We start from the raw sequence: 10232 nt of genomic DNA, 5'->3' as shown, positions 1-10232 counted from the left end.
TAGCGTGGCTCCGCAGCCTGATGTCGACGGCCAGCCGCCACTTGCTGGCCGGACAGGAGCGGTATAAGAACGATTTCGATAATCGGATACGCCACCCCACCCCGGACTATCGGGTGGGGGATCAAGTACTCGTAAACCGCGAGGCCGCGCTACGGTCCGAAGAGAAAACGGACAAGGACCGGGTTAACAATAAGCTCGCACCGCGGACCGAGGGACCCTTCCCTGTCGTACAGGTGGACGACCACACCGTCACCATATTACGGGGGACGGGACTGAAAGACCGGCTCTCTCGTGACCGAGTTGTCAAGGCACCCCCGTTGAGGAGCAACGTGGAGGATCCCCCGCTGGAACGGGTGGAGTCAGACGGGGAGGACAGTAACCTCCCCGAAGCTACCGCCTCAGAAGGGACCCTCGCTACACCGGCGACCGCGAGGTTGCGCACGCCGGGATTGATGGACGCTGTAACCAGTGGGGGAATCGAGGACAACCGCTCGAGACTCGCTGGGTACCGCTCTCAGGTCGAGATGACGGAGGGTCCGCCGCGTAGGGAAGAATCAGACTCGTGCCCTGCTACGCGAGCGCGAACCGCGAGGGAGAGCCCTATAACTACGGAGCCAACAGTGGCCCCTACGGAACCACCCGCGCCCCGCCGCGACAGGGCCTCCGCCCCCCCGGCGACCGACCCCGCTTACCGAGCGTTCATCTCGTCTGGTGCGGTGCACCTGGCCGCGAGGTGCACGTTCCGACCCGACGCCTTCCGCGTACCCCTACGCGTGCCATCGGGGCAGGCCCTACCTCCGGCTTCCTCTGCGGGAGACCCCAACGACGTCTACGTCGTGCAATCGCTAACCGGGCACGGGCCGGGAGATGACGGGCTCCCCCTGTTTCGCGTACGTTGGTACGGGTACAGCGACGCCGAGTCGACCTGGGAGCCCGCCCGTCATATCGACTACAACACGGTCACGCGATACTGCCGGAAAAAGCGGATACCCATCCCCGACCGTGCACTATGGCGGCATCCCGACAGCGTGGGACTCGGGAATTAGAAGGGTGAACCGCGCCCCCGTACCTTCTCAGGAGGTACGCGGGGTAGTTATCATAAGGCCCATGGAAACACGCTTCTGTACAGCGCGACTCGCCACCGGACGGCCGGCCCCGACAATGTTGGTCGCAGCGAATGACCCTCAATTTTTGGTTTCGACTTTTGGAAAGGGAAGTTTAAAATTGGTTAAATTTTTGGGGGGGTTGTCCTCTGTGCCAGCGGGGCCTCATCGAGCGGCCAGCAAGAACGCCGAGCGGACGGTATGAAGTGGCGTGGCCAACTACGATACTCGCTCGACGAGGGAATTGACTCGCCTATGCGAGGAGCAACGTTAATCCGTGCCTCCCTTCGTGGAGAACTTCGATACTCGCTCGACGAGGGAAATGACTCGCCTGTGCGAAGAATAACGACAATACTCGCCGGCCGAGGACTCTGGCCGTGCTTCCCTCCGTGGAGAATTACAATACTCGCTCGACGAGGGAATTGACTCGCCTATGCGAGGAGCAACGTCGATCCGTGCCTCCCTTCGCGGAGAACTACAGTACTCGCTCGACGAGGGAATTGACTCGCCTTTGCGAGGAGTAACGTAATACTCGCCTGACGAGGACCCTATCCGTGCCACCCTTCGTGAAGAATTGCAGTACTCGCTCGACGAGGGAATTGACTCGCCTGAGCAAGGAGTAACGACAATACGCGCTGGACACGAACTCTGTCCGACCCCCCCCTTCGAAAAACGGGTCGTTACTTACCCCAGAAGGCCCTCGGAGGGAGGAACTGACTCCCCCCCTTTTTTTCGGCTGCTCTGGACGTCGGGATCGGAGACGGAGCCTCGTGGGCGACACTAAAGAAACAGAAAAAAACGAGGCAGGGGTCTCGCGCGTCGGACGATGGCACGATATCGGTACCTCGCACCGCACTACCCTCTTGTAACAGAGTTCCCCCCTCCTCGCGCGCCATCGCGCCGCCGGGAGATTGTACGCTGTCCCGGGACGGTACACGCCTCCGCCAGAATCCTCATCCATAGGGATGCCCGATTCGAAGAAAGGGGCTGTAGCAGAATGGTTAATTTCGTTTGAATTTGCAGACAGCGGGAGTGACTCCCGCTCCCTCCAAGGGGGCGCGCTGCCGGTTCGACCGGTCCGACACCGCCGGGAGCACACCAACCTTCGGCGGATTCTCGGACCGCGCGTCGTTATCCCTACCCGACGGCGGGTTCTTCGGCCAACGGGTGATGGGTAAGCCCCGGCGCTCGCCGAACGAAGCGCGTCTACACTCTCGCGCGTGTCCACCCCTCCCCTTCCCAGGGGGGTGGAATAAGCTATCTCCCTCGAGGACGCCGGACCCCTCTCGCCCTCGTGGTGAGAGTGCCCCCTCCCTTCCTAAGGGAGAAATTTCTGACCCGGGCGACGAGGGAATCGGTTCCTCGCACTCACTCGCCCCTCGACACCGCCGCGCACGACATCCTCCGCCCCTACCAAGAAGGGAAAAAAGGGGAGAGAGAAGGGGGAAGGAAGGTCGCGTGGTCAGGGGGACACGCTCGCGCTGATCCAAGGAAGGTCGTGTGGTCAGGAAGACACGCTCGCGCTGATCACCGGGAAGGATGGGCCAATAAGTTCAACGACAAGGCACCACACGGAAGCCAGGGAGGCAAGGTTCGGGCCGAGGACACCGCGTCCCATTTCATGTCGCACGCGTACTCGCGGACACGACCCACCTCACCTCCTCTCCCGAGCGCTCGCCTGATCCTCGCCAAGCGGACTCTAACTGCGGAGGGCGGGTATGTCGGCAAGGGCGGGGCAATGACCGCCGGATTCAAGGTTCGCGGGGACGCTCTACTCTGAGAGGGGGGCTATGTAGAGCACTGACCGCCCGCTCAATCGCGGTGCTGTACTGTAGCACACGCGGAATGCCTCACTATCATAAGTGAGATATATACCACGTGTAACCGTGTATCCCTCACGTTAATCGTGTCATTTCCCACGTGTAGTGGTTGTCATACCTCCCCAAGAGGAGTTTCTCCGGCCATCGCCGCCGTCGTCCAATTTAGTATTTTTAGTTCAATTAATTATAGCTCCGACGTCAGCTAGTATATAGCCGACGTCCGACCCTTAGTAAAACGGTACGAAGCTTTGGGTCTAGAACTCGGGTTTCTGGAACGGAGTCGTAGCCTCGCGTCGGTCCCCGTCCCACGACGGTACCCTGCGAGCCATCTACGTCCCGATTCCCTCCTGCCTCTACCGCGCGCGTCGTCCCGCCACTCCCGGCTCTCCGCGCGACAGCTGTCCCTACCGCTCCGCCCCTCCTGGGCTCTGTTTCCCACTTTTTCCCTTACTTTCCCTACTGCGCTTCGCGCCCGGCCCCGTACCGGTCCCTTACGGGTGGTCTCCCGATAACCCCCTACACGCGCCCCCGAACGCGCGCGCTCTGCCAGAGGGGGATCCCACCCCTTCCCCCTCAGTGCACGACATAGTTCCATCGACATCGGCAGGAAATCTCATGTCCCAAAACGTGAGGTATCCGTCAGAAGCTAAGGCAAAATGACTCTATTTGTAGTTCCGTCGTCAGTTCCCGCAGGACGATACGTTTTGGGCATATGTCAGGATCGATACGTAAAGACAAAAAACGTATCGTCCGCGCCTGAATCGTCGTATGTGCGAGTTTGGTAGTGACTACGGTATATGGCTCAAAACGTATCGTTTTGGGTGATTTTGACGGAGCCAATTTTCCGGTGGGACGATACGTTTTAGGGGGATTTACAAGGCGGCACCCCCATACGCGCTGGATTGGCGACATTTCTGTAGCCCATTTCTGGCCCAAATTTTGCCGACGGCGGCGCACAGAAAATAAAATGTCAGTGCGCAAAATTTAATTTTTGCCCTGTGCGATTATAGGCGCACAGGCAATATTTTTAACTTCCTATTTTATCACGTACCGTGTCCGGCGTCTGATAAGCTTGTCAGATGCCGAAAACGTATCGTGCTGGGGGCCATATTACAGCAGGCAGATTTAGTGGCAGGGCCTCATATTAGACCCACTGCATCCCAATGCGCACGTACGAACTACGCAATAAGGCGTCGAAATTTAATGTTCTATGTGTAGTTCCGTCGTCAGTTCCCGCAGGACGATACGTTTTGGGCATATGTCAGGATCGATACGTAAAGACAAAAAACGTATCGTCCGCGCCTGAATCGTCGTATGTGCGAGTTTGGTAGTGACTACGGTATATGGCTCAAAACGTATCGTTTTGGGTGATTTTGACGGAGCCAATTTTCCGGTGGGACGATACGTTTTAGGGGGATTTACAAGGCGGCACCCCCATACGCGCTGGATTGGCGACATTTCTGTAGCCCATTTCTGGCCCAAATTTTGCCGACGGCGGCGCACAGAAAATAAAATGTCAGTGCGCAAAATTTAATTTTTGCCCTGTGCGATTATAGGCGCACAGGCAATATTTTTAACTTCCTATTTTATCACGTACCGTGTCCGGCGTCTGGCAAGCTTGTCAGATGCCGAAAACTTATCGTGCTGGGGGCCATATTACAGCAGGCAGATTTAGTGGCAGGGCCTCATATTAGACCCACTGCGTCCGAATGCACACGTACGAACTACGCAGTAAGGCGTCCCAATTTAATATCCTGAACATGAAGGCTCGCCAGGATATTTACTGCACGAAATTGAAAAGTGCTGTATGCATACTTGGATGATCGTGGCCTGTACGATGCGTTCTGGAGGAGTGTGAGAATGATGCCTTTTGGAGGTGTTCGAGAGAACATTTCAGCTATCATAAGCCGCCATAGCCACGCTTAGTAGGGCCAATTGAGGTTAACTGTATGAACCATCGCGTCTGATGACAAATATAAACTAAAACATTAATTCATTTTGGCATGAGCTACGGGTGTGCCTCCAAACAAATTATTTCACGGAGATGTCACAATTCTCGTATTCGGGCACAGAGAACGTTATGAAAATCTGCACTATGTAGATACATCAAAAAACGGAAATCAGATTACATTCGTTATTGAAAATAGACTCATTCCCACTTTAAATAACTCTCCGAACTGTACCACTATCAATAGCACGGTTGTTAAATATGACAGGATGTGACGTTTTTCAAATGTACGCATCGTGAGGGACCCTCAATCACAAATTTCACCACCACGAAGACGTTAAACAATAGTTATCTTACGAACTACCAAAACTCACGGACCTCTTCCAACTGCAGCGCCCCTCTCGGTACAGTTAACTTAGACGCGCTGCATCGTCCTAAAAATAGATTTATCTGTAAAGGTCAATCAATTTGTAAAGAAGCAACTTCAGGGCATCTCACGATAAAGGTAACGGTATTGCATGGCATCCGACCAAACATGTATGTATCTTTATAGACCAATGAATCTAGAAAGAAACAATCAGTACCGAAGATCACGCTTAATCGTGAACAAGACAGCATGCACTGAACACGTGCCATTCCCAGCCAAGTTTTGAGGGATTCAGGATTATAAATTTAGTGAACGTTGAATCTGCAAAAACGTACTGTTCCTTATTTCGAGATGAGTAACTTCAAAAACGTGGCAGAGTTTTAATGCTGTCTCCCAGATGTTGATGTGATAGTAAGGCCCAACATCCGCGCGCAAGTTACAGTGCAAGGGCACGTGTGCCATGCCCTGTAGACTACAGCGCATGACGTCATGGTCAATCATTCACTGCATGGTTGTCCAATACAGTAGTACTGCTGCTTCCCTCAGATCTATGATCCAGGGATCAATGGATTGATCTTTATGGACCCATCAAGATATAAAGTTGCAAATTCAATGCACGTCTCGACATATCCAAATTATATGTATTGCATCAGCCTAATAATACAATATCCTTTATAGATCAATGAATCATTACAGACCAATCAAGATACAAAAAGCAAAGTCCATGCACCTCTCGACATAGCCAACTTATATGTGCTGCATCGGCCTGATAATATAATACCCTTTATAGACCAATCGATCATTACAAAAGCACATCTGTCCATGCGATCACGATTAATCATGAAACAAGCGCACATTGCTCTAAAAATGATGTTTTGCAAAAATGTTACATTTCTTAGAATGATGTTTGGAGATAATGTCCCAGTTTTTACTCTATACGATGATTTGATAGTCACGCTTTTGTCCAAGTTTGAAAAGTCCAACAAAGCACTCACCTCCTAGGTGGTGCATACCAACAGACTAACGTTATCAGTGCCGCGAGAAGACGCACCTTCGACAACCATGGCATCTCTTTCCCGTTTGAACCGCCATGAGTGGCTCTACCAGCGCGCCATGACTGTACCAGTTTCTTTTAGACCCCCTGGTTATCTTCGGAATGTATGAAATAGCTTGCTTCTGGCATGCCCTCCTGGTTCGGAGCAGTCGAGGGCCCAAGTTATTCAAGCCCTCCAGTCAGGATTGCTTGCTGAAGACAAGGCGCTGAACATTGCATCTCTACGTTCCTCGCTCCGAGAAATTGACCTTTTAAGGGACATTTGCTCGCACTACCGTTGTCTTCTCACGCCTCTCTCTATCATCGTTGCTCTTCCATTTCGATATGTCTCTGATTCAGGTTTTCGACATCGCTTGGTTTGCATCCGTCTTTTACAAGTTCAATCCTTACCAAGTCATAGCACTTCTGCATGACTTTGAGGATGCTAGTACGGAACATGAGTATCTTCGTTCTTAGAGTATCGAAGTTACGGCTTTGCTCCCATATAGTAAACAACGTGTCATGCTCTCCCATTTGCCAATATTAAAGACGTTTCAAAAGACACTTCAATTGAGCACTTGCTCACTATCCTCTCTATGACCACGTCTTGGATTATAACGTTAACAAATGATTTGTGACTACGAGAACCCCGTTTATCCGCATTGATTGGCATGTGAAGTTCAGGAAGTAACAAGTACCCAAATCAATTCCAACTAGTTCCATCGACATCGGCAGGAAATCTCATGTCCCAAAACGTGAGGTATCCGTCAGAAGCTAAGGCAAAATGACTCTATTTGTAGTTCCGTCGTCAGTTCTCGCAGGACGATACGTTTTGGGCATATGTCAGGATCGATACGTAATGACAAAAAACATATCGTCCGCGCCTGAATCGTCGTGTGTGCGATTGTGGTACTGACTACGGTATATGGCTCAAAACGTATCGTTCTGGGGGATTTTGACGGAGCCAATTTTCCGGTGGGACGATACGTTTTAGGGGGATTTACACGGCGGCACCCCCATACGCGCTGGATTCGCGACATTTCTGTAGCCCATTTCTGGCCCAAATTTTGCCGACGGCGGCGCACAGAAAATAAAATGTCAGTGCGCAAAATTTAATTTTTGCCCTGTGCGATTATAGGCGCACAGGCAATATTTTTAACTTCCTATTTTATCACGTACCGTGTCCGGCGTCTGGCAAGCTTGTCAGATGCCGAAAACTTATCGTGCTGGGGGCCATATTACAGCAGGCAGATTTAGTGGCAGGGCCTCATATTAGACCCACTGCGTCCGAATGCACACGTACGAACTACGCAGTAAGGCGTCCCAATTTAATATCCTGAACATGAAGGCTCGCCAGGATATTTACTGCACGAAATTGAAAAGTGCTGTATGCATACTTGGATGATCGTGGCCTGTACGATGCGTTCTGGAGGAGTGTGAGAATGATGCCTTTTGGAGGTGTTCGAGAGAACATTTCAGCTATCATAAGCCGCCATAGCCACGCTTAGTAGGGCCAATTGAGGCTAACTGTATGAACCATCGCGTCTGATGACAAATATAAACTAAAACATTAATTCATTTTGGCATGAGCTACGGGTGTGCCTCCAAACAAATTATTTCACGGAGATGTCACAATTCTCGTATTCGGGCACAGAGAACGTTATGAAAATCTGCACTATGTAGATACATCAAAAAACGGAAATCAGATTACATTCGTTATTGAAAATAGACTCATTCCCACTTTAAATAACTCTCCGAACTGTACCACTATCAATAGCACGGTTGTTAAATATGACAGGATGTGACGTTTTTCAAATGTACGCATCGTGAGGGACCCTCAATCACAAATTTCACCACCACGAAGACGTTAAACAATAGTTATCTTACGAACTACCAAAACTCACGGACCTCTTCCAACTGCAGCGCCCCTCTCGGTACAGTTAACTTAGACGCGCTGCATCGTCCTAAAAATAGATTTATCTGTAAAGGTCAATCAATTTGTAAAGAAGCAACTTCAGGGCATCTCACGATAAAGGTAACGGTATTGCATGGCATCCGACCAAACATGTATGTATCTTTATAGACCAATGAATCTAGAAAGAAACAATCAGTACCGAAGATCACGCTTAATCGTGAACAAGACAGCATGCACTGAACACGTGCCATTCCCAGCCAAGTTTTGAGGGATTCAGGATTATAAATTTAGTGAACGTTGAATCTGCAAAAACGTACTGTTCCTTATTTCGAGATGAGTAACTTCAAAAACGTGGCAGAGTTTTAATGCTGTCTCCCAGATGTTGATGTGATAGTAAGGCCCAACATCCGCGCGCAAGTTACAGTGCAAGGGCACGTGTGCCATGCCCTGTAGACTACAGCGCATGACGTCATGGTCAATCATTCACTGCATGGTTGTCCAATACAGTAGTACTGCTGCTTCCCTCAGATCTATGATCCAGGGATCAATGGATTGATCTTTATGGACCCATCAAGATATAAAGTTGCAAATTCAATGCACGTCTCGACATATCCAAATTATATGTATTGCATCAGCCTAATAATACAATATCCTTTATAGATCAATGAATCATTACAGACCAATCAAGATACAAAAAGCAAAGTCCATGCACCTCTCGACATAGCCAACTTATATGTGCTGCATCGGCCTGATAATATAATACCCTTTATAGACCAATCGATCATTACAAAAGCACATCTGTCCATGCGATCACGATTAATCATGAAACAAGCGCACATTGCTCTAAAAATGATGTTTTGCAAAAATATTACATTTCTTAGAATGATGTTTGGAGATAATGTCCCAGTTTTTACTCTATACGATGATTTGATAGTCACGCTTTTGTCCAAGTTTGAAAAGTCCAACAAAGCACTCACCTCCTAGGTGGTGCATACCAACAGACTAACGTTATCAGTGCCGCGAGAAGACGCACCTTCGACAACCATGGCATCTCTTTCCCGTTTGAACCGCCATGAGTGGCTCTACCAGCGCGCCATGACTGTACCAGTTTCTTTTAGACCCCCTGGTTATCTTCGGAATGTATGAAATAGCTTGCTTCTGGCATGCCCTCCTGGTTCGGAGCAGTCGAGGGCCCAAGTTATTCAAGCCCTCCAGTCAGGATTGCTTGCTGAAGACAAGGCGCTGAACATTGCATCTCTACGTTCCTCGCTCCGAGAAATTGACCTTTTAAGGGACATTTGCTCGCACTACCGTTGTCTTCTCACGCCTCTCTCTATCATCGTTGCTCTTCCATTTCGATATGTCTCTGATTCAGTTTTTCGACATCGCTTGGTTTGCATCCGTCTTTTACAAGTTCAATCCTTACCAAGTCATAGCACTTCTGCATGACTTTGAGGATGCTAGTACGGAACATGAGTATCTTCGTTCTTAGAGTATCGAAGTTACGGCTTTGCTCCCATATAGTAAACAACGTGTCATGCTCTCCCATTTGCCAATATTAAAGACGTTTCAAAAGACACTTCAATTGAGCACTTGCTCACTATCCTCTCTATGACCACGTCTTGGATTATAACGTTAACAAATGATTTGTGACTACGAGAACCCCGTTTATCCGCATTGATTGGCATGTGAAGTTCAGGAAGTAACAAGTACCCAAATCAATTCCAACTAGTTCCATCGACATCGGCAGGAAATCTCATGTCCCAAAACGTGAGGTATCCGTCAGAAGCTAAGGCAAAATGACTCTATTTGTAGTTCCGTCGTCAGTTCTCGCAGGACGATACGTTTTGGGCATATGTCAGGATCGATACGTAATGACAAAAAACATATCGTCCGCGCCTGAATCGTCGTGTGTGCGATTGTGGTACTGACTACGGTATATGGCTCAAAACGTATCGTTTTGGGTGATTTTGACGGAGCCAATTTTCCGGTGGGACGATACGTTTTAGGGGGATTTACAAGGCGGCACCCCCATACGCGCTGGAT

Source organism: Chondrus crispus, genomic scaffold (assembly GCF_000350225.1).
Source record: "Chondrus crispus Stackhouse genomic scaffold, scaffold_187, whole genome shotgun sequence".
NCBI lineage: Eukaryota > Rhodophyta > Florideophyceae > Gigartinales > Gigartinaceae > Chondrus > Chondrus crispus.
The sequence above is the reverse complement of the archived record's forward strand: the minus strand, read 5'-3'. Positions refer to the sequence as shown.